This window comes from Mus musculus, chromosome 9 (assembly GCF_000001635.26).
Source record: "Mus musculus strain C57BL/6J chromosome 9, GRCm38.p6 C57BL/6J".
NCBI classification, from domain to species: domain Eukaryota; kingdom Metazoa; phylum Chordata; class Mammalia; order Rodentia; family Muridae; genus Mus; species Mus musculus.
Window position 1 is genome coordinate 92,141,056 of NC_000075.6, and position 24,629 is coordinate 92,165,684.

The 24,629-nt window shown below is 37.5% G+C and overlaps 1 long non-coding RNA gene across 1 annotated transcript in view; it reads right to left on the bottom strand.

Annotated features, from left to right (window-relative positions):
* Window positions 1-1,534: 1,534 nt before the first annotated feature.
* The window catches only part of Gm46147, a 32,599-nt gene continuing 9,504 nt past the window's right edge, over window positions 1,535-24,629 (bottom strand). The window contains exon 3 of the long non-coding RNA XR_001779352.2: window positions 1,535-3,163. This is a non-coding gene — a long non-coding RNA (predicted gene, 46147). The remainder of the gene's footprint in view (window positions 3,164-24,629) is intronic.

A 24,629-nucleotide genomic window follows, 5' to 3' on the forward strand; every position in this document is an offset into this window, starting at 1 on the left:
TTACCACTGTGAGAAGACTTGTAGGAGACCAGAGGTTCTGGGTGGCACAGGAGGTTGAAGACTTGATAAAGGAAGAAGATTTTTTAAAATGGAAAACTTCCAGACTAATAGATATGTTCAATGAATATATACCAAGTATCAAATACACAGATTATGTGTATGCAACCTAGAATACGTCTGATACACCTTCATAGAGCCATGAAAACAAAGAATGAATCTGGAAGCTGAAAAGGAGACAAGGAAAGGCAGAGACATGTTGAAGAGTAGATACTTCAGTTTCCTAAAGAGAAAACAGTTATGAATTACATGCAGAGCAGAACCAGTAAATGCCTGAATATACATTCACTCTGCTCTGAAATGCAGAGATGATAAAAATTCACAAGAAAAAAAGGAGTTAGGCTCAAAGAAGTAAGATGTCTTTGGCCTTCCTCCAAATTAAATAGAATGGAAATCCACATTAATGAGCCGGGTCATGATGAATTGGGGCGAATCTTGTGATTTGTGTGAGCTTGCTCACCAACTTCATTATCTTAATGTAATATACAGTGAAAATATTGCCAGCCACAATTACAGTTAAAATGGAAATGCTCTGGCCATCTGTCTAAACCTCTGAAACCTGTATCATGCATCATGATATAATTTAGCTTGGAAAACTATGCAAAACAGTCCTCATTCTGAGATAGAAACTTTATTGGTTATAATGTAGAGATAATACCAAGCAGGCAATCTTTAGTATTCTGTAGGTTTTATCATAATTGGAATATTTTCTTCCCTGGAAGCTTAATTTCCTCCACAGACTTCTATCCATCTCTTTCACTAAATAGGACACCAACAGGCAAGGAGACAAGAGAAAAATGAAACGAAAACTGATCTTGACTAAAAGAAAACACAAGAATTACCCGAAGGGCAAAGAATCAAAACCCCAAACATCTCAGTCTCCTTGTTACACTTAATTCATAACAGGGCATTCTCATCTGTGAAAATAATGGATGTTGCTTTTGTTAGCTCACTTCTGTCTCTTCGGTGTCTCCATTTAGCTGCAAGAACAGATGCCTAGTGAACAGAATTTGTAATCCAAGTTTGCTTGGCTATACTAAGCCTCTAGCTACAATGTTCTCCTCTGTTCTTAGACTTGTATGAATCTACACCATTTCTCACCTTTTCCTAGTACACTGAACACTGAATTTAGAGATCTCAAGTGTTTCCAGCCCCTTGTGTGGTCCTCGGCTAGTGAAAGGGAATAGTCCCTGCACATTTGGATCGTTACTGGTAGTGGAACTATGATATAATATATTTGGCAAATGGCCGCAGCCTTAGCTGAGCACCTTCCAGTCACTCCAGCAACCAGGACACTGTAATCCTCGGAAATGCTCAAGAATCTAGCAACGTATGTGTCAGTGGGCAGCAGCATGCAGACCTCCAAGTTGCTGCTCCCACACTTCACCGGCATCTTCAACAGTTACTAAATGTTTATAATAATAACCCTGACCATGATGTGAGTTTCTTTTTAAGTGCACTACAAGATCAGAAGGTATGGTGGATAGCTCCGAGTCGGGAGCCAACCGGCTGAGACTCAGTCTTCTAATACTGTCTCCTTGGTTTTAATTTTCCCAATACTATGAAAGAAAGCTAGTGATATCTTTACAAAAAAGACGTAAGGTGACATAAGACGAAAGTCTCCCATCAGAAACCAGAGGCTGTGGCCTTTATCTCCAGCCAGCAGCTTCATCTCTACAAGACTGACTCCTGGACCTTGAGTCTCTTCTCATCTCGACACCAGAGAGTCATCATCCTAGTTTACTCTCTGTTGCTGTTATAAGCACCCTGGCCAACTTGGGGGAGAAAGTCTTTAGTTAGCCTTCACTTCCAGATCACAGTTGCTCACTGGTGACAGTCAGGGCAGAAAGCATGGAGGGATGCTATTTACTGGCCTGTGCCCTATGGCTGGCACAGCCTGACACAAACTAGAACCCATCTGTCCAGATGTGACGCACACACAGCGGGCTGGGCATTCCCACATTAATCAAGTACCATGAAGATACTCCACAACATTACGCATAGGCCTACCTGATGGAAGAAATGCCTCAAAGTGAGGTTCCTTTTGTTTTTAATTTTCAGCTAGGTCTAGGTTTGTGTCAAATAACAAAACTAACTAGACAGCTACAAATTTGATTAACAGTAGATGGGCATGAATATATTTCAGAAACATTTTCAAACAGAGTGTTGACCGAAGTCCAAGTTTGCAAAACTACATTGAACTCGAATTTCTTTTGACAGTGATCTTTTTCATTCTTATGCACTTAGCTACATTTAGGGATGCTAATAAAAAAGACAAGATCTTAATCAAACGCTCTTGTAGGAGGAAGACTTTGTAGCTGTTAACCTTCGTGTTTGCCTCAGTATATGAAAATGACAAAGGCAGAATTTTAAACAAAATGAGGGACAAACACTTGAAGCCTGATCCTTAAAAGCTCTGCTGGATAGGAAAATCTACTATGAAAAAAAAAAATAAGCCATACTTTACACAGTATTGAAATGATAGTTGCTTAAAATGTCTGCAATTATATAGGATTCAAAAGGGCCACCCCCCACTGTTTTCCATTCAGTGGCTGGGATGCACATGGTTGGATTACCACCTGCAGCGCATGCTAGCGGACAGTATACGCAGCTGTCACCGTAGCCCTATAATTATGAAAGTATCTTTCCACTCTTTTACAATTAGAAGGCCCTGTCTTTCTTTCTCCCACTAGGTAATGTTTTTTGTTGGTATCAAGAGCACCTAACTTCCTCTACTTGTTATGGCACTTGTGTCTCGGTAGAATGTAACCAGTCTGTAGGGCGGAGCACTCATTTCTTCGACATCGTTTTTTGGGCGTTTGAGAAACTTCTATAAAAAAAATAAGCTTGCCCATATCACAGAAGAGTCAGTTCCAACTTGGGTCTTTTCACCAGTCCTCAGCTCTGCTGAACCTACAGGGTGGAAGGAGCCATGATGGTTTGTTCTGGAGAAAGAAGTAAATAGGACTTTTTGAAGGAGACGTGCACTATCACGAGTCCAACTCTCTGCGTAGCTTGGATCTCTGTTTCTGGTTGACTTTCAGCCTTGTGGTGTCTTCATGACTGCAATGGGGCTGTTTCTAATTCTATGCTTGTAACTTACATCCTAAAAGAAAAAAAAATGCCTTTCTCAGCAGTGTAGATAATGTAATCCCCCCCCTTTTTTTTTCTTAAATTTTATTTAATTTTTTAACACTCCAGATTTTATCCTCCCCCACTCCGATCCACCCTCAGACTGTTCCCCATCCCATACCTCCTCCTCACCCCCCTCATCTCCACGAGGATGTTGCTATCTGCTACCCCTCAACCCACCAGACCTCTAAATTCCCTGGGGCCTCCAGTCTCTGAGGATTAGGTGCATCTTCTCTGAATCCAGACCCGGAAGTCCACTGCTGTATCTGTGTTGGGGGACTCATATCAGCTGGTGCATACTGCCTGGTTGGTGGTCCAGTGTCTGAGAGACCTCAGAGGTCCAGGTTAATTGAGACTGCTGGTCCTCCTACAAGGTCTCCCTCCTCCTCAGCTTCTTCCAGCTTTTCCCTATTTCAACCACATGGGTCAGCAGCTTCTGTTCTTTGGTTGGGTGCAAATATTGGCATCTGATCTTTACTGTAACCTTTCTTAAAATAGTCTTGTGATGAAGCAAGTCTGAACACTGATCACCAAGTCCCTCCAAGGCTAGGCTATCAAAGTGTCTGAAGAGCAAATGACTTAGTATGGCAAATGTTGTCTCACCTGAGACATCATAATTTGACAGGTAAGCTACATGCGTCATTTTAAACGTTCTAAGAATATATGAAACTAATAAATTGCATTTAATATGTAATATTTTATGTAAATATATACTTAAATTATTCTCAAAGTGTTATTGACATAATTTATATTGAAACATTTTTCATTTAAGTTGAATTTGGAGTACATTTTCAAAATCTATTGCAACTCTGCAGTGTATCACGATTTAAACAAAAATGCACTTCTTTGGCCTGGGGCAGTCACTTAGTGGGTAAAGGGTTTGTGATACAGAGAAAGGACCTGAGCTCAGATTCCACAAACCACAAGGCTGAAAGCAGGAACACCTGTCTATAATCCAAGCACTCCAGTGGTAAGATGAGAGGCAGGTAGAGACAGAAAGCTCACAGAAGCTCTTGGACACAGGCTGGTACGTGCAAGAGCAAATAACAAGAAGAGAGGCTCTCTCAAGGTGAGAAAGCTGTACCTTCATATGTGCTCTGTGGCACAGATGCACTCCTGAACACACACACACACACACACACACACATGCACACACACACATGTACATACATACACACACACTTATGCACACACAAGCACTATACACACACAGGCATGCAAACAGGCACACACACACGTTCACACTCAGTCTCACAAACACACACAGGCAGAAAGAGAGAGAGAGAGAGAGAGAGAGAGAGAGAGAGAGAGAAAGAGCAGACCCACACACATTTTAAGAATCAATTCTTTGCCTGGCAATGGTGGCACCTGTATTTAATCTCAAGCATTTTCGATGCAGTAGTAGGCAGACCTCTGAGTTTCAGGCCAGCCTGGTTTACAGAGCAAACTCCAGGACAGCCAGCGCTACACAGAGAAACCAGGTCTCAACCAAAACTAAACCAAATAAATAAATAAATAAATAAATAAATAAATAAATAAATAAATAGACAAAAACTAAAGCAAAAAACAAACAAGCAACACTAAAAGAAACCCAGCTCTTCAACCATGCTTGCTCCTTTTCAGCTGCTAACTGTCCTGTGTAGCTACTGGATTTCATGGTAGGCATTCCAGATATACTAGAAGTACAATGTCATGTTGCTCAGAGAAAAACAACTGTTACTGGTGAGCAAAACAAGTCACTCCCTCTAGTTTCCTAATTGGCTCCCTTGTTTTCTATCTTGTGACATCCTCTGCATGGACAGAGTAACCATACTGTTCAACCCAGAAGACAACTACTTAAATACCTTTATCATTTAGTTTCAATTAGTTCATGCAAACAGAACTCACAATTAATTAAATACTTCTGTACACAGCCTCAAAGTTATCCTTTCTAAAACTGAAAGTTTATCGCTTAGTCATCCCTTTCAGAGATGACAGTTTTTTACAGCTATACCAATAGAAACACTGGGAACCTTCTGGCTGACCTTACTGGGTCAGTGGGAAGAGTTCGCTATTGGTCCTTAGTGTCCAGGTTCAAGGATGCTAACCATCTTGCAATGGGCAGAACAGCCTTTCTCTAGCTCAAGAGCAACAGGGAGAAAACATTCGTGACAAATTCTTTTAAAACAAGAAAAAAGAGAAGAAAACAATGTTCAGGTTTGTAGAGTTGGACATCTCTTTCACCGCAACTTTGTAAAAGTGGCATTAAAAAGATACAGGAGGGCCAGGGGTGGTGGCTCATGCCTTTAACCCCAGCACTCAGGAGTCAGAGGCAGGCAGATTTCTGAGTCCGAGGCCAGCATGGTCTACAAAGTGAGTCCCAGGACAGCCAGAGATATACAGATAAACCCTGTCTTGAAAAACAAAATCAAAACAAACAAACAAACAAAAACAGGAGGATAATAATTACCTGACTAGTGCAGGGCTTAAGATCTATAATATATTTTAATACCTCAATCATCCCTTTTCATTTTACCTACAAATAGCAATTTATAAAAGTTTTATTCTATGAGCTATCTAAAATCTAAATCTCATGTAAATCTTGAAAGTAGTAAGTATCTAAATGCTGTACATTGAAGGAATTCTAATTTCAGAATATTGGGTAACTAAAAAAAAAAAATACATGAGGACTATAACTGTTTAAAGTTGTTTAAAGTTTAAAATCCTTAGATTTTTAAAGGCAGCACATGGTTACATGATTTTGCATTAAACTAAATTTTAACTAAACGTCTGAGGTTTAATTCTGAAAAGCATTCATGGAAGAATAAAATGTAAAAATTCACTTTAATGAGAATACCAGCCACATATCTTTTGAAATAACATTTGAATTAATATAACTACATTTAGATTTTTATCACATTTGGAATATGAGCACATATTCAAATAGTAATAAAATTGTACTGTTGCTTTAAGAATTTTTTTAATATTTATTGAATGTACTACCAGTAGCTTCAAAATAAAGCAAATATGATTTTGGATATCAAGAAGTTTTCTTTTCAAGAAGAAAAACCAACGTTTTGAAACTATGAAACAAAATGCATGCTTTATGGGGAAACACAAAACATGACATCTTAATGCCATCTATTGTTTAAAATGGGGTCATGCATTAGAAATAATCTCCAAATTGCGTATAAATAAATAGATGTTGTAACTTGTAGCCACTCTGAAAACACACATACACAGACTCACACATATTCAAACCCTAGACATTTTTTCAAAAATTTATATTACTTGAATAATTTGTTCAATAAAAGGAGAAATTCAGACCTCCAGAAGACAAAGATCAAAATCAATTCGTGGCTCAAAAAATGTAAATTTACTTCGAAGTCTACTACAAATTAATGAGCTTAAATATTGTTTATTTCATTAATTATCAACCTGGGTAGAAACCACACCTCCACTATACAGGCCTCCAAATTAAAAGGTCAAAATAACACTCTAAGACGAAGGTGTGATAGTTCATCTGGCCACAAGATGGAGACATTTCACCATTAAAATGCAAATAAGCCCGCACTAGAGAGTGCCCCCCCCCCTTTAAAGAAAATTCTTAAACATAAAACAAATGCTTTTCTCCCTACCTATCGTAAAATGACTACTAGCAAATCTTCCCTCATAATAAGCTTATTTTATAGCTAATTATACCAATTAAGATACACCAAATGGTTTAGTTTTTGTGTGTATGTGTGTGTGTGTGTGTGTGTGTGTGTTTTTTAACATTTTGACAGTTAATCTAAATCTCCAGTAGGTGCAATTTATTAGTGTTTGGTACAGTTTTATATTGCTAAATACAATCTGAATATAGCAAGCTGCAGCCTCTCCAGATTAATACTAAATTAACATCACACATAACTACTCCCCCAAACACTATCCTAGTGGGATAATTCGCCTGAATGCCTTCTGGACCCCACAGCAGTTCATACTCCTGAGATGTCAAATAGCTCTAGGGTCGGTAGAGAAAGGATTGTGCTTGTGTAGAAACACCTATAATGGACAAATAAGACATTCTCCTGACAACTGAAACAGGTTTCATAAGAAAAATCTTTGTGGGTGATATTACTAAGAGTTAAACATTTAAGTATCCCCCAAATAATTCTATAAAATAGTCTTCAATGAGAATTACCAAGGTTGACCCCAGTACAAAGAATTTAAGAAAATAATTATAAATTAAAAATTATAAATTTCTGAGTTCAAGGCCAGCCTGGTCTACAAAGTGAGTTCCAGGACAGCCAGAGCTATACAGAGAAACCCTGTCTCACTAAGAAAAAAAAAAATCAAAGAATTCAAGGAGTTTAAAGACAAGAGGAATGAACACCAGAACACTGGTGTGAACAAGAAGAGGATAGTAGGGCAGGGAGAGGGTATAAGTGGCTTTGGGGATAGCATTTGAAAGGTAAATGAAGAAAATATCTAATTAAAAAATGCCTTTAATAAGAAAAGAAAAAGAGAATAGTAATAACCTCATGATTGAAGTCCAGAAACCCAAACACAGGGCTCCATAAAAGCAAGAAGGCAAATTCATGATGCCGAAAATGCTATATTACTAATCACTGATCACTAAAGAGATAGAAATACCAACGAAAACTTAAGATGAAAGGAAGATGAAATTGAAATTTTTAATTTTCTATTTAGAAGACACAGAAGAAGTCTTCACGGTAGAATGGGTCTAGCAAAAGGCAGCATATCATCAGAAATTGAAAATAGAGTAGTTGAACCACTCAATTAAAGACTATGATAAATCTTTAAAACACACATGCTGTGAATATGAAGAACTATGGGACATGAAAGAACAAAGCTGAAATAGTTGAAGAAGAATCCTACATTAATAGGCTAGACCATATCTGCAACAGGATAAGAAAACATTAAGAAAAATTAGGAGAAAGATATATCTACAAGGATGGAAGAAGCACAAAGAACACCAAATAGACAAGACCAGAAAAGTAACACCCTGTGGAATATTATGGCTAAACGTTAATATAAAGAACAAAGAATGGTTGCAGATCTGCAACCCTATAGGTGGAACAACATTATGAACTAACCAGTACCCCGGAGCTCTTGACTCTAGCTGCATATGTATCAAAAGATGGCCTAGTCGGCCATCACTGGAAAGAGAGGCCCATTGGACACGAAAACTGTATATGCCCCAGTACAGGGGAACACTAGGGCCAAAAAAAATGGGAATGAGTGGGTAGGGAAGTGGGTGGGAGGGTATGGGGGACTTTTGGGATAGCATTGGAAATGTAATTGAGGAAAATATGTAATAAAAAATATTAATTAAAAAAAATCCCCCCCCCAAAAAAAAGAACAAAGAATGGGCACTCAGAGTTGTGGAAGAAAAGCCATAGTCTCAAATAAAAGAAGCCAAATCAAAATAACACCTGAATTCTCAATCAAGCTTTAAATGTCAGAAGATCCTAAAGCAATGTACTCCAAGATCCAAAAGAACACAAGTCAAGCTAGACTATTTTACCCAGCAAAAGTATCCACCTTAATTGAAAGAAAAAGAATAAATTTCCATGATAAAGATAGAATTAAAAAAATATATATCAACCAAGAAGAACTCCACCAGATGCCACATGGCCTGTGCAGCAGAGCACAGGCAAGATGACCAGCCACATGATGGGAGAGTGGGTCTCACACCTCAGTGGAGAAGCACAGTATAACTGGATCTGGTTGAAGTAGTTTCTTGGGGTGAGGGAGTTTGCAAAGGCAGAGGGTGAATAAAAGGAACAAAGAGATAAGGGACAAAGATGATGCGACACTCATTAAAAAAAAAAAAAAAAGAAGTAACAAGTTCACAGGATACAGAATATACTCCTTAGACAAAATGCATTTTATTTGACCAAGTTTCATGTAGTTCATGTAGTTATTTAAATTTGACTCTAAGACTTTAATAAAAATTTGAACCCCAAATATTTAAAAAAATAACCTCAAATTTTAAAAAAATTACGTCCATCAAACCAACCCCAAGAGGGTCAGACCCCTACTGCTGCTGTAGCATCAAAAACATATAAAAGGACTTCAAGACACAGATTAACTTCAATTCTATAATAGTAAGTGATTTCAGTATTTCACTTTCTTTAATAGAAAGGTCCTCTGGATAGATAATAAAAAGAGGTGTATCGTTTTATGAAATCATACATCAAAGGGATCTAACAATTATCTACAAAATATTTCTCCCAAAGACCAGAAAAAAAATTCTACTCAGCAGCCCATGAATGCTTCTCTAAAATTGAACATATATTGAGATACAAAACAAATCTCAAAATATAAGAAAAAAAAAACTGGTAACACATATCCTATCTCAATATGATGCAAAAAAAGCTTAAGATAAAACAGAATCTCCAGAAATTATATGAAGTCACGAAAATTAAAGAATACAGTGCCAAATAACAAAATGGCTCCAAGAAAATTTCAAGAAAAAACAATGTTAAATACCAAGGGGAAGAAAAATAAAGTAATAATTAAAAAAAAAAAAAAAGACACATGAAGGCTTTGGGACACAGTCCTAGGAGGGAAACATATGTCATTAAACCCTGTTTTCAAAATTAGAAAGTACAGATAAGCAAGTTCATCATGTAACTCAAGCCTTTGGAAAAACGAGAGCAAGTCAAACCCAACCCCGTAGTTGAGAAGAAAAACAGGAACAGAAAAGGCAGAAATCAATAAAATAAAAGCAAAATTAGCCTTAAAAACACCAAGAAAACTCAAACTGATAAAATCGCAGAGGGACAAAGAAACATTACAACAAACACCAAGGAAATTTAGGACACTACAATGGAATATTTAAAACCTGTATTTAAAAAAAATCTAAAAGCAAATAACAAGTTCCTTGATGAATTACCAAATCAATTCAAGAAGATATCTATAGCTTAAGCACACTCATGACAAATAAGGATATTAAAACAAGAAAAAGAAAGTTTTACAGCGTGGGAAAAATAAAATACAATCCAGATGGATTTAAAGTGGAATTCTACCAGGTTTTCACAAAAGAACTACAACCAATTATCCTCAAGTCATTCCAAAACAAAAAGAAACATAAAACAACAACAACAACAACAAAAAGCCCAAAATAGAAACAGTACTCCCAAACCCCTACAAAGCCAGCATTACTCTCATTCTCAGTCCTATAAACACAGAGTAACAACAAAAGAAATCCCAATCAAAATATCCATGACATTCTTGGCAGAAATAGAAAAATCTATTGTAAAGTTTATCTGAAAGTTCAAAAGAGCCTGAGGGTTGAAAGCAATCCTGAACAAAAAGAATAATGAATGCAAAGAATAGTGTTGTAGAAATAACCATATCATATTTCAATTTATATTCACATTACAGAGATATAGTTCGAAAACAAACAAACTAACTAAACACAACAACAACAACAAACAAACAAACAGACAAACAAACATAGTACTGACACAAAAGCGTATATATAGATCAATGGAACAAAACAGAGACTGTATTTAATATATTTGATATATGACAAAAAGCCAAAATATACACTGAAGAAAAGACAGTATCTTCAGCAGATGATGCTGAGAAAACAGATACCCAAATGTAAAAGAATGAATTTACACCTGTAGCTATCATCCTGCACAATCAATCAGCCAATCAATAATCTATCTAAATGGATAAAATACCTCAATCTATAGTCTGAAACATTGAAATTTGTAGAATAAGTGTAGTTAGTGGCCCACAAAGAATTTCCTGAACAGCACTTCATTCACTCGAAAATTAAGGCCAACAAATAGGACCACACAAATATTAAAAATATGGTACATCAAAGGAAACAATCTATTGAGTAAGAAAGGCACCTCCAGAATAGGGAGGAATCTTTGCTGGCTATACTTCTGTTAGAAGGTTAATATACAGTACATACAGACAACCGGGGGAAAAAAATACTCAACAAATGATCCAATTGGAAAAAAACCCATAGTTTAAAACAGAGAGTTCTCAGAAGAAATAAAACTGGCGAAGTAATATCTTTAGTTTTTTTCAACACCTTAGCAATCATAGAAATAAAAATTAAAACTACTTTAGTATTTCACCTTACCACAGCCACAATGACTAAAAAAAAACAACAAAAAAAAATTGACAGAAAATGCTAGCTAAAGTGAGGAGAAAATTAACTAATTTTATTAGATTGCAAATTGCTTGAAGTACTATATAAATTAATGTGGAGAATTCTCAAAATAACAAAGACAAGAACAAGGCTGAAAGCAGATTTAACATATGGTACAGTGATACTGTTCCTTCGCTTACCCAAAACCTTGATATTCTGGAACAGATATACTTGCTTGGCTATGCTGATTGTTGTTCTGGTAGCCATAGATAGGAATGAAAACAGCCTAGCTATTCTTCTACTAGTTAATAGATTATTTTAAAAATGACACCACGTAGAGAATGGAACTATATTCAGATATAAAAATGAAGGGCTGGAGAGATGACTCAGTGATTAGGAGCACTGACTGTTTTTCCAGGTGTTCTGAGTTCAATTCCCAGCTACCACATGGTGACTCACAACCATCTCTAATAGGATCTGATGCCCTCTTCGGGTGTGTCTGAAGACAGTGACAATGTAATCAAACATATAAAAATAAATACCTCATTTTTAAAAAATTAAGAAGAAGAAGAAGAAGAGGAGGAGGAAGAGGAAGAGGAAGAGGAAGAGGAAGAGTCAATGCTTTTTAAAAAGAAAAAAAATGACATCATGAAACTTTCGGGTAAATGAATGAAGCTAGAAAATATTATACAGAATGAAGCAACCCAAACCCAGAAATACAAACACTGCATAGTCTCTTTTACTTGAAGATTCTAATTCTGAATTATTTGGCTTGAGTATACAGCATAGAAGAACTACAGGAGCCAGGAAATTGAAAAGGCTAAATGGTGGGTGACATGAAGAAGGCGCTCTGGGAAAGAGGATGGAAAGACACAGATGAAATGAAAGGGAGAGGATAGGAGGACTTAGCTGGGAAGGGGGTGGAGAGGAAATCCAGAGGGAAAGAGAGGGAAATTGGAGATACAAAACAATAAGATGTTTGAACACATTATTTTAGAAGCTTACTGAAAATACATGTAACATATATCACAATATACAAATGTGTGTTCATACATATATATAATCAAAGTGAAGTTATGCCATCACACAGGTTAACAGTAGCTTCTTTCCATGAACTATAAATGAACAAAGCACCAGTGTCAGGCAAATATATATATATATATGTATATATATATGTGTGTGTGTGTGTGTGTGTGTGTGTGTGTGTGTATGTATATGTGTATATATATATATGTATATATATATCCAAGTTGTAAAAGGGAGGGTTCCAATAGACTTCCAGTACAAGAGAGTATCTTCAAGACATGGCAGAAATGCTGCATCGAAGACATCTCAATCATCTGGTTGTCCACACAAGGTATTCACATTTACAACACCAGTTGACATACCAACATGGATGGGAGAAATTTCACAAGGTCCACAGCCACCTGTAAATGAAGAGCTACAGAAAATTCATTATTTTCCCTTAGGACTAGCCCCTAAATAGGCTATTCAATCAAAAATGGTCATTTCTAAACCACTTTATAAAAGGACAACACTATACAGACTCTGTAGTTTGCTGAGTTTGAGTGTGTGTGTGTGTGTGTGTGTGTGTGTGTGTGTGTAATAATAACAAAAGAATAGGACTTGAACTCCATAAAGAATAAAGGAGACAAGACATGGGAAGAGATGGAGGGGACATGAATGAAAATTATGTAAATACCATACTGATATTTGAATGCTTAAATGAAATATTTCATTGAAAACATGAATTGGAAACCACTGAATGTAAAAGAAATGTTTATCATTAGAACAAAATTACAATTTGGATGATAATAGCTCTTGACAACGTTAGAGATGTGGATTGGAAAGGATCCACATAAGAAATATGTGTAGTGGTGACTAGCCACCTAGCAAGCAAAGTGACTTCCACAAGCATCATAGTCCAAGGAATCTCACTATGTGACCGCAGGTGAGGAAAGAAAACAGTCAATTATTCATAGGTGCTCTTGTATTCATCCAACTTATGTGCCAGATCTCAACACCTAAGCCCCCCCCCAAGAAAAAACAAAAACAAAAAAACAAACAAAAAAACAAAAAAACAAGCCAACAAGCAAAACAAACAGACAGAACACAACAGTGTTGGAACATTGTAAACAACTTCTATAAAATGTTTCATTGCACAAATGTCATAGGTGATTTCTAAAAATCAAATTACTTCAAATAAGGATGCTTTGTGCTAGAAGTTCTTTTTTTTATTTGTTTTTGGGGGTTTTGTGGTTTTTGTCCCTTTGTTTGTTTGTTTGTTTGTTTGCTTGTTTGTTTGTTTTTAAACTTAGACCTAATCAAGGATTTTTCTGATAGAGCCAGTGAGATGGCTCAGTGGCTAATGCCTCGGGCCTCCAAGCCTAGTCACCTCAGGAGCCATAATACGTAAAGACAGAACTGTTGCCAGAAATTGTTCCATAACCTCCACACTCTAGTCAGAGCACCATCTGACACACAGATAACTGAATGAATGTAAAATGTTAAAGAATTTTATGAAAACGTGAGAGTCTTATTTCATAGGTCAGAGATTCACAAGAATATCAATAAAACCAAGTTTCATGTAGGACAAACTGAGCCATGAAATACTAAAAATTAATATATGTGCTTCCACTAGGCAGAAATGGTGCATGCCTTTGATTCCAGGACTTTGGAACCAGAGACAGATAGATCTTTGTGAGTTCAAGACCACTCTGGTGTACGGAGTAAGTTCCGAGGCAGCCAGGGGCACACAGAAGAAACCCTGTCTCAAAAAACAAAATCAAATGAAAACAGTGTGTGTGTGTATGTGTGTGTGTGCACGCGCACGCACGTGCATATGTGTACTTTCCACCAGTCAGTGGATAGAGGATCATAAAAGTTTTATGCAGCAAAAATTATTCTATATCCATTAAGTTATCCACACAGTACTTGGTGTTTATGTCATTTAGTAATATAATATATACAGATGTAGTTAGGACAAAGTATGTCTCACATACTATATATGTGTGTATATACATACATATATATATATATATAATATTATATATAATATTAATTATATAATAATATTATAATATACATATATAAACATATATAATATTATAATTTTATTTATATTCAATATAACATACCAGGGTAATTCTCATTTTCACCTTAAATATTATTCCATAAAACTAAAACTTCCAAACATAGTAAATGTTTGTCTCCATTGCAAACTTTGAGCACTACATGGCTATACTATGAAAAATCTCTCTTCTTAATTTATGAATATTTATGAACACATATTTATACTGTGGTGTGGCATTGAGTTAAGTAATTTATTTTAGTAGTTCTATTCAGTGTAAATATTAAAAATGAAAATAAGCGTAGAAACAAATAACTCATTAATTTAGCATAATTTGGTTTGGTGTATTATAATGAGGGTTATTTAATTATTCTTTGCAAGTATTTCATAGCAATTAATCAACCCTTTCTCAACTTCACTTCATTATGCTAACCATCTCTTTGTCTACTGGATCTCACAAATGGTTTTTGAGCTGCTCAAATATGTATAATACGATTCATTTTTCTTTTCTTTTCTTTTTTAAATTTTATTTTTATTGAAAATAGATTCTTCTCTCAGACAGTACATCCTAACCATAATTTCTTCTCCCTTCACTCCTTCCGGCTTCCCTCCTCCCCTCCCCCCCCCCCCAGATCCACTCCCCATCCTTTTTCAGAAAAGAGCAGGCCTCCAAGAGATGATAGCCAAACGGAACAAGAGAAGATATATTAAAACAAGGCAAAGCACCTCATAATGGTAGCTGGACAAGGCAATCTAATGGGAGGAAAAGAGTCTCAGGAGCAGGCAAAACACTCAGAAACACCCACTCTACCGCTGTAAAGTCTCACAAGAACATGAAACTAACAGCCATAAAAATACGCGCAGATGAGCCCTGCTTAGGTGATTCAGTGTGCCGTGTTTCCCTGGTAGCCTCCATTCTCTGTAACTCCTGCAATATTTCTTCCACCTCTTCCATAGGGTTTCCCAATCTCTGAAAGGATGAACCCAATGAAGACCTCCGATTTAGACTCTGCAAAATCTAAATCTAGGCTGAGAGTTTTTGCACATACTCCGTTCTGCTGAGGAAGAAGCCTTTCTGATGAGGACTGGACAGGGCACCAATCCAAGATCTCCAGTCTCCAGTTCCTGGGCATCCAAGCAGTGTAGGACATGAGTTTCCTCTTGTCCTGTAGCTCTCAAGTCAAACCAAACATTTGTTGGCCACACCCCTACTTTCTGACCCATTTCCCCAGGACATCTTTCAGGCAGGGCAAAGTGTAGGTCAAGTTTTTGTGGCCGAGTTGGTGTCCAGATTCCTCTTTCCATAAGCTTCACAGTACCATCTCCTGCGTTAGAACGTAGGGTCAAGACTCCATGCAGCCCAACCTCTCTACATTTATTGAGATGTATGGATGCTGTCCTCGGCAATAGCCCTGTCAGTTTTCAGAGTATAAGCTTGTTTACCAGCATTAGCCTTGATCTTTAAGAAATCTCCACGGGAATCTTTAGCCAACCACTCAACCCAGCCTCGCAAGTGGAAGCCGTGCCTGGCTACAAGAGATGGCCAGTTCAGACTCAGTTTCTTCAGTTACTAAAAGTCCTCCCTAGGGCTACTGTCATGGAGTCCTGAAGTTTCCAATGCACTAGATAGTCACATCACACTCAGTGTTCCCCAGTTAGAGATGTGTCTCCCCCGACACTCTCACTCCATCCCTCACCCTCCCCAGCTCATCCTTCCTGCTCAGGTTCACACCCACTCCCAGTCCACCCACAAAATTTACTTTATTTCCCCTTCCTAGGAAGGTCTTCAATTCATTTTTCAAAGATAATTTTGGCCACCTATTGCATAGAAGTCATAGAATTCAACATTCTCTAAATGAAAATGAAGTATTTTTCTGTCCAAAGAGAGTGTTTTCTTTGAACTGTTGTAGGGACTGAATCTTAATATCTTTGTTTAGAAATAAACAGTTTCAAAACACACAAGCTTCCAACTGCACAGGTTTTTATGTAGGGGTCATTAGAATCAAAGCCTTATATTTTCTTACACGAGAGAGGAAAACACTTCTGTTGAACAAAATTCTGTTCTCTTGAACTAATTGGGCTGTTCGGGTTATATGTCAGTAAGAGTCATCAGGAGAATGTATCTACTGGAAGTAAATGGCTATATTACAAATAGAGAAACAGGTTTTTAATTCTTCCTGTGGCCCTTAAAGGCTCTAGTCTGGGACTTAGTAGAATGTTATCAACTACGTATTAGCTATGAATATATAAGAAATGCACAGATCTTGGAATGTACCATGAATTTATTTGTAGCTGAGAGATGTTTTTCCATTAATGGGGATATAAAAACATCAAGATGGCTTTTAGTATTTCTTGCCTGTGCAAATTAATGGAATTTGTTATATTTCCAGACAGCCATACAACTTGCATCAATTACATCTATGCATTCTTTCACTTGAAACATCTACAGCCCCTGGGTGGTGTAGAAATTTCCTCTGACACTAAAACATTACATCTGGGGGAAGTGTTCTTAAGACTCAGAAAGTTAGGAAAACTTACAAGCCTCAGGAAGTCAACACATTCAAGTTTCTGGAAGTTCCTGCTTTTCTTATGGGGTAAACTGTTTGTTGGTGCAGCTGTACAAGTAGTCACAATTCCCCTATAAATGAATCCCTCACCCAGATTCCTTCAATGTGCTCACTGACTCACTCAGCTCTACTAAGGTGGAAGCATTCCTCTTGTCTGTGATTGGTGCCCATATTGGTTTATGTCTCCCCAGAAAACCACATAACACTCTACCAATCCCTCTCATACTTTGAAGTCCATGTATTTATTTGTTTATGTTTCTTTTATAATTTTTACATGGGACAGAAAACACATGATGACTGTCTCCCTCCTTCTACCTTATTTTAACATGTCCTCCACTTGTATCTGTTCTTCTACGAAGAAAGAATTCTATTCCTTTGTTACTAAATCATATTTCAGTGTGGGTGTGTCTGTGTGTGTAATATTTTCTTTATCTACTCATCCATTGAATGACACAGACTTATTCTGCAGCTGAACTCTGTAAATATTATAGGAATCAGCTTGGTCATGTCCACATGCATCTCTCTCTCTCTCTCTGTCTCTGTCTCTGTCTCTCTCTCTCTCTCTCTTTCTCTCTCTCTCTTAAAATTTGGATGCATACACTGATTATATAGTTGACTTAATTTTAGATTTTATTTTTTATTTTTTTCAGAAAATGATATGCTTTTACAATAGTTGTATTAATTTACATGACAACCAACAAGGTTACTTTTCCTTTGTCTCCTGGGTAGCAGTAGCACTTTCATCTGTAATTTACTAATAGTCATTCTATGGCCAGAGGGGAACCACTGGTCTGTGCATCTCCTGCTCTGTGCAGCTGGAGTCTCTCCTGATCAAGATATGAGAAGTGAGCATTGGACATTGGGGAATATAGTTGCTAATGTACCAAGGGGATGGCAACTGTCCTCATTAATTTAATTGTAGAAGTCTTCAAAGGCAGGGCCCCAGGTAAGGAAAATGCAAAGTTTCAGTACCCAGAAAGTTCTTAAAGTAGATATGGAGTCTACCTAGCATGCTGAAAAGCTAATAAACAAGGCTAGACAATCATTCAGTCCCATGTTGAGGATGTTGTCCAGGCAAATGACAACTGTACATGGCCCTTCAGACTCTGCCATTTGAAGTTTTGTGAACCTTACCTGAGGATTCTGTCAGTTCTGACAGATTTTAACCATTTGTAGGAAAGTTTTAAAGTTGTTTACTCGTATTAGAGAGACTGAAATTATTCACTACCCAATGAGCCAGGAAAATATGCAAAGAGACATTTATGACTGCTCAGTGTTTCATTCCTCATTTCCCAAGATGACAATTAATTCACAAAACCAAGACAGGAATCAGACAGCAGTAGATGCCTGCCTACTGGGGAGACACCCTTACAGACGAAGATGATGACCTATCAAACACTAGGAGAGTTTTGAGTCAGAAACACCAACACTTTTCATGTAAACCTGCAAGAAGCACCTTTTTTCCATTAGTTAAAGTCATTCAGCCCACACTCTGAGCCATAGTGATAATGTTTGTTAACAACAGTCACTCCTGAATTCCTTGGATACTTTATCTACAAACAGAGCCAAAGTTTTGTTTATAGATGATGCTATATATCATGGTGCAGTTCATAGGGATAATTAAAATATTACATTGCAAAAGTCTATTACTCTTCGGTCTACCTACTTTATGCTGGAAGGTGGATTCCTCTGTTTATTCCTGAACCTGTACAGCACAGCTGATTCTGTCAATCTCCCTCATCCATAAGAATTATATTTGATATTAGGTCATACGTTGAGGTATACACTGAGCCATTTGGAGTCAAGCTTTCTGCAGGTGGGAAAACACGGACCTATTCTAAATTCCTCCACATGCAGCAACCAAGTGGGACCAGCACAACTGTGGAGGAAGCTACCTTTTCTTCAGTGTACAATTTTTTTTGCCTCTTTATCAAAAATCAGTTATTCATAGATGTGTGGACTTGTGTCCAGGTCCGCAGCTCTATTTCTCTGATCGTTGTTCTGCCAGTGCCGTGTTGGATCATTAGTATCCATCTGTTGTGCAGATTTAAAACAGGAATGCTGAGACCTCCAGCAGTTCTTTTACTGTTCAGGGTTGTTTTAGTTATCCTGGGCTTCTGTGTTTCCATATGAAGTTTAAGCGTTTTTTTGTTTTTGTTTTTGTTTTTTCAATTTCTGTGAAGAATCATTTTGTGGGTTTCCTTGAATCTATAGGTGTATAGGTGTTTTTTTTAATATAGTGGCTACATTAAGAATATTAATATTAGCAATCTATAATCACAGGAGGTCTCTCTTCACTTTATATCTTTTTAAATGTCCAGTTAATTCTCTATTTTTTTAAATTAATCATTTTATTCATTTACATTTCACCCTTTCAGGTTACCTCTCCACCAAACCCCACATTCCTTCACCCTCTGCCCCCTCCCATTTGTCTCTATGAGGATGCTCCTTCACCTTTTCATGCACACCCGACTCACCCCTTAGCATCCAACTACTCTGGGCCATATCAAGCCCTCCCCACCTCTCATTGATGGCAGATAAGGCCATCCTCTGCTACATATGTATCTGGAGTTCTGCCTTCCTCCATGTATACTTTTTGCTTGGTGGTTTAGTCCCTGGAAGCTCTGGGTGGTCCAGTTAATTAATATTGTTCTTATGGGGTTGCAATCCCATTCAGCTCCTTCGGTCCTTCCCCTAGCTCTTCCATTGGGGTCTCAGTCCAATGGTTGGCTGTAAGTGTCTATATCTGTATTGTTCGGGTGTTAGTAGAACCTCTCAGGGGACAGTCATATCAGGCTCCTGTCACCAAGCACTTCTTCGTGTCAGCAATAGTGTAAGGGTTTGGTGTCTGCAGTTGGGATGAATCCCTAAGTGAAGCAGTCTCTGGAGGGCCTATTCTTCAGTCTCTGTTCCATTTTTCCCCCTGTTTTTCCTTCGAACAGGAACATTTCTGAATTTAAAATTTTGGGATGCGTGGGTGGCCCAATCCCTCAACTGGGGGCCATGCCTATCTACTGTAGGTTGTCTCTATAGGTTCTATCTCCCCTTTGTTGGGTATTTCAGCTAAGGTCATCTCCATTGGCTCCTGGGAGCCTAGCATTTCCACATTGGATCTTATCCACATGGTTATGACAGACAAGTTTATTAAATTCCTTTTTGTTGTTTTGCACAATATTCCTTTCTTTCTTCTCTTCCTTAACTTTCTTTAAGAGGTTTCACAGGTACTTGCCTGGCCTCTTCTTAAGTGCCACAATATTGATTTGTTGATTTATACTTCTAGTATTTATTTATTTATTGTGTGTGACTGCTCAATTGACTTTGTGAATAGACTATGCATTCCCAGCTTTTCAAACAATACTTGCTAAATAATTCAGTATAGTTCAGTATATTTTCTGTACTAAATAAGTTCCTTAAAAACTAGAACAGAATTCTATCACTTTCATTGTGTGTGTCTTTTGTTTAAACGTGCTAAAAATGTTGTACAGTTATTGTCTTCATTTAAGTACATTGCTTTACCTCAAGTAAACACATACTGTTTTTTTTTTCTTTCTTTCTAGCTCTACCCAAGCTTCAGAATGCAAGGAAAGGGGTCATACACTCTGTCACATTGGAAACAAGATTAGTATTGACAAATTGGGTATAGATTTTCTGGACTTATAGAAATTAGACATTAAAAAACACTGCACAGAGAAATTCTTATTTGAGAACAATGAATATTCCTAATTTAAAAATATCACTTAATTAAGAGTTTTTCTAAAATCCAAAGTCAGTGACACCTTCATTTCCAAGGTGACTTACTGAATCTTTTCTCCTATATCCAATCACTGCAATTAAAATGTTTTCCAAATTTTTATTACAGTAATTTTCAAATATATTTTAATTTTAGAGAAGATACAAGAAGTGTATAAATAAAGAATCCATTTCCACTTCATTTCATATTCAGAAGCACCTTGAGTATCCTAGGAATCAAAGAGGACACAGACACCGAATTGTCTGTGTTTGCAGATGTCAAAATCTCCAAGGGTGTCTTTGTTTAGATCACCTTTACATTGCCATGGAAACTATTCTCCCCACGTCTAGAAACTGAGTTATGGGAACACTAATTTTATTCCCATGGAGATCTAGAAGTTCAGATTAAGCATGTCTTTGGAGTAATAGTCAAATATGGGACATTATATTTCTTTTCTCTCTCTCTCTCTCTCTCTCTTGGTTGGATATTTTCTTTGTTTACATTTCAAATGTTTTCCCCTTTCCAGGTCTTCCCTTCAGAAACCCCCCCTATTTCATCACCCTCCCCGTGCCTCTATGAACGTGCTCCCACTCCCGTTATTCCGGCCTGGCATTCCCCTACACTGGGAGATGGAACACCCTCAGGCCCAAGGGCCTCTCCTCCCACTGATCTTCAACAAGGCCATCTCTGTCACATATGTAGCCAGCACCATGGTTAGCTCCATGTGCATTCTTTGGTTCATGGTCCAGTAACCAGGAGCTCCAGGGGGTCTGGCCCATTGACAATGTTGCTCCCTCCATGGGGCTGCAAACTCCCACAGGAGGTTTATCTGATCCTGATTTAACTTTGGTATTTGGTATCTGTCTAGAAAATTGTACATTTTATTCAGATTTTCCAGTTGTGTTGTGTATAGGCTTTAGTCATAGGATCTGATGATTTTTTGAATCAGTTTCTCTTGCTATATCTCCCTCTTCGTTTATGATTTTGTTAATATGGATACTGTCTCTGTGCTCTCTGGTTAGGCAGGCTAAGTGTTTATCTATCTTGTTGATTTTCTCAAAGAACCAGGTTTTGTTGATTATTTGTATAGTTCTTTTTGTTTCAACTTGGTTGATTTCAGCACTGAGTTTGATTATTTCCTGCTGTCTACTCCTCTTGAGTGTATTTACTTCTTTTTGTTCTAGAGCTTTCAAGTGTGCTGTTAAGCTGCTAGTGTATGCCCTTTCCACTTTCATTTTGGAGCCACTCAGAGCTATGAGTGTTCCTCTTAGCACTGCTTTCATTGTGTCCCATAAGTCTGGGTATGTTTTACCTTCATTTTCATTAAATTCTCAAAAATCTTTAATTTCTTTCTTTATTTCTTCTTTGACCAAGATATCACTGAGTAGAGCGTTGTACAGCTTTCATGTGTATGTGGCCTTACTGTTGTTTTTGTTGCTATTGAAGACCAGCCTTAATCCATAGTGATCTGATAGGAGGCATGAGATTATTTCAGTTTTCTTATATCTGTTAATGTCTGTCTTGTGACCGACTATATGGACAGTTTTGAAGATATCATGAGGTGTTGAAAAGATGGTATATTCTTTTGATTTAGGATGAAATGTTCTACAGATATCTGTTATATCCATTTGGTCCATAACCTCTGTTAGTTTCACTGTGTTTCTGTGTAGTTTGTGTTTCCATGATCTGTCCATTGATAAGAGTGGGGTGTTGAAATATCACATTATTATTGTGTGAGGTGTAAAGTGTGCTTTAAGTTTTATTAAAGTTTCTTTTATGAATGTGGGTGCCCTTGCATTTGGAGCATAGATGTTCAGAATTGAGAGTTCTTCTTGGTAGATTTTTTCCTTTGATGTGTATGAAGTGTCCTTTCTTATCTATTTTGATGACTCTTCGTTGAGGTCGATTTTATTTGATATTAGAATGGCTACTCCAGCTTGTTTCCAACTGTTTGTTTGAAAAATTGTTTTCCAGCCCTTAACTCTGAGGAAGTGTTGTCTTTGACACTCAGGTTCATTTTCTGTATGCAGCAAAATGTTGGGTCCTGTTTATGTAGCCAGTCTGTTAGTCTATGTCTATTTTTTTCTTTTTTTTTTCTTCCAATGATTTTTTTATTAGATATTTTCTCCATTTACATTTCAAATGCTATCCCCAAAGCCTCCTACACCCTCCCCCCACCCTGCTCCCCAACCCATCTACTCCTGCTTCCTGGCCCTGGCATTCCCCTGTACTGGGGCATGTCTTTTTATTGGGGAAAGTCCATTAATGTTAAGAGATATTAAGGTATAGTGATTGTTGCTTCCTGTTATTTTTTATGGTATTTTTATGTTTGTGTGGCTATCTTCTTTTATGTTTGTTGAAAGATTAGCTTCTTGCTTTTTCTTTTTCTTTTTTATTTATGTGTATGAGTATGCTGTAGCTGTTTTCAGGCACACCAGAAGAGGGTGTCATATCTCATTACGGATGGTTGTGAGCCACCATATGGTTGCTGGGATTTGAACTCTGGACCTTCGAAAGAGCAGTCGGCGCTCTTAAGCACTGAGCTATCTCGCCAGCCCCCTTCTTGCTTTTTCTAGGGTATAGTGTCCCTCCTTGTATTGGCGTTTTCCATCGAATATTCTTTGTAGTACTGGATTTCTGGAAAGATATTCTGTAAATTTGGTTTTTTCATGGAATACTTTGGTTTCTCCATCTATGGTAATTGAGAATTTTGCTACGTATAGTAGCCTAGGATGGCATTTGTGTTCTCTTAGGGTCTGCATGACATCTGCCCAGGATCTTCTGGCTTTCATAATCTCTGATGAGAAGTCTGGTGTAATTCTGATAGGTCTGCCTTTATAAGTTACTTGACCTTTTTCCCTTACTGCTTTTAACAGTCTTTCCTTGTTGTGTGCATTTGTTGTTTTCACTATTATGTGACTGGAGGAATTTTTCTGGTGGAATCTATTTGGAGTTCTTTAGGCTTCTTGTATGTTCATGGGCATCTCTTTCTTTAGGTTGGGGAAGTTTTCTTCTATAATTTTGTTGAAGATATCTACTGGCCCTGTAAGTTGGGAATCTTTGCTCCCTTCTATTCCTGTTATCCTTAGGTTTGGTCTTCTCATTTTGTCCTGCATTTCATGGAGGTTTTGGGTTAGGTGATTTCTACATTTTGCATTTTCTTTGACTATTGTGTCAATGTTTTCTGTGGTATCTTCTGCACCTGATATTCTCTCTTCTTTCTCTTGTATTGTGTTGGTGATGCTTACATCTGAGACTACTGATCTCTTTCCTAGGTTTTCTATCCCTAGGGTTGCTTCCTTTTGTGATTTCTTTATTGTTTCTATTTCCAGTTTTAGATCCTGAATGGTTTTGTTCAGTTCCTTCTCCTGTTTGTTTGTATTTTCCTATAATTTTTAAGGGATTTTTGTGTTTCCTCATTTACCTGTTTACCTGTGTTCTCTTGTACTTCTTTAAGGGAGTTATTTATGTTCTTCTTAAAGTCCTTTGCCATCTTCATGATATATAATTTTACATCAGAGTCTTGCTTTTCTGATGTGTTGTGGTAACCAGGGCTCACTGTGATAGGAGAACTGGGTTGTGATGATGCCAAGTAGCCTTGATTTCTGTGCTTATGTTCTTGTCCTTGCCTTTTGCCATCTGGTTATCTCTGGTGTTAGCTGGTCTTGGTGTTTCTGGGGCTTGTCCCTCCTGCAAGACTCTGTGTCAGTACTCCTAGGAGACCAGTTCTCTCCAGGAGTTATTTAGGTTTGGAGAGCTGTGGTACTGGTCAGGTCTGGGGTGCAGAGAGAAATCAGAATGATCCTTTCCCCAGCTGTTCTTTGGTTCCTATGTCCTGATTTCTCTGGGAAGGTCCCTCTTGGGTCAGGAATTTGAAGTGATTCTCTTACCTATGCTCTCAGGTGTGTCAGTGATCCTAGGAGAATAACTCTCTCCTGGCAGTATTTGTGTATGTAGCACTATGTCACAGGACCA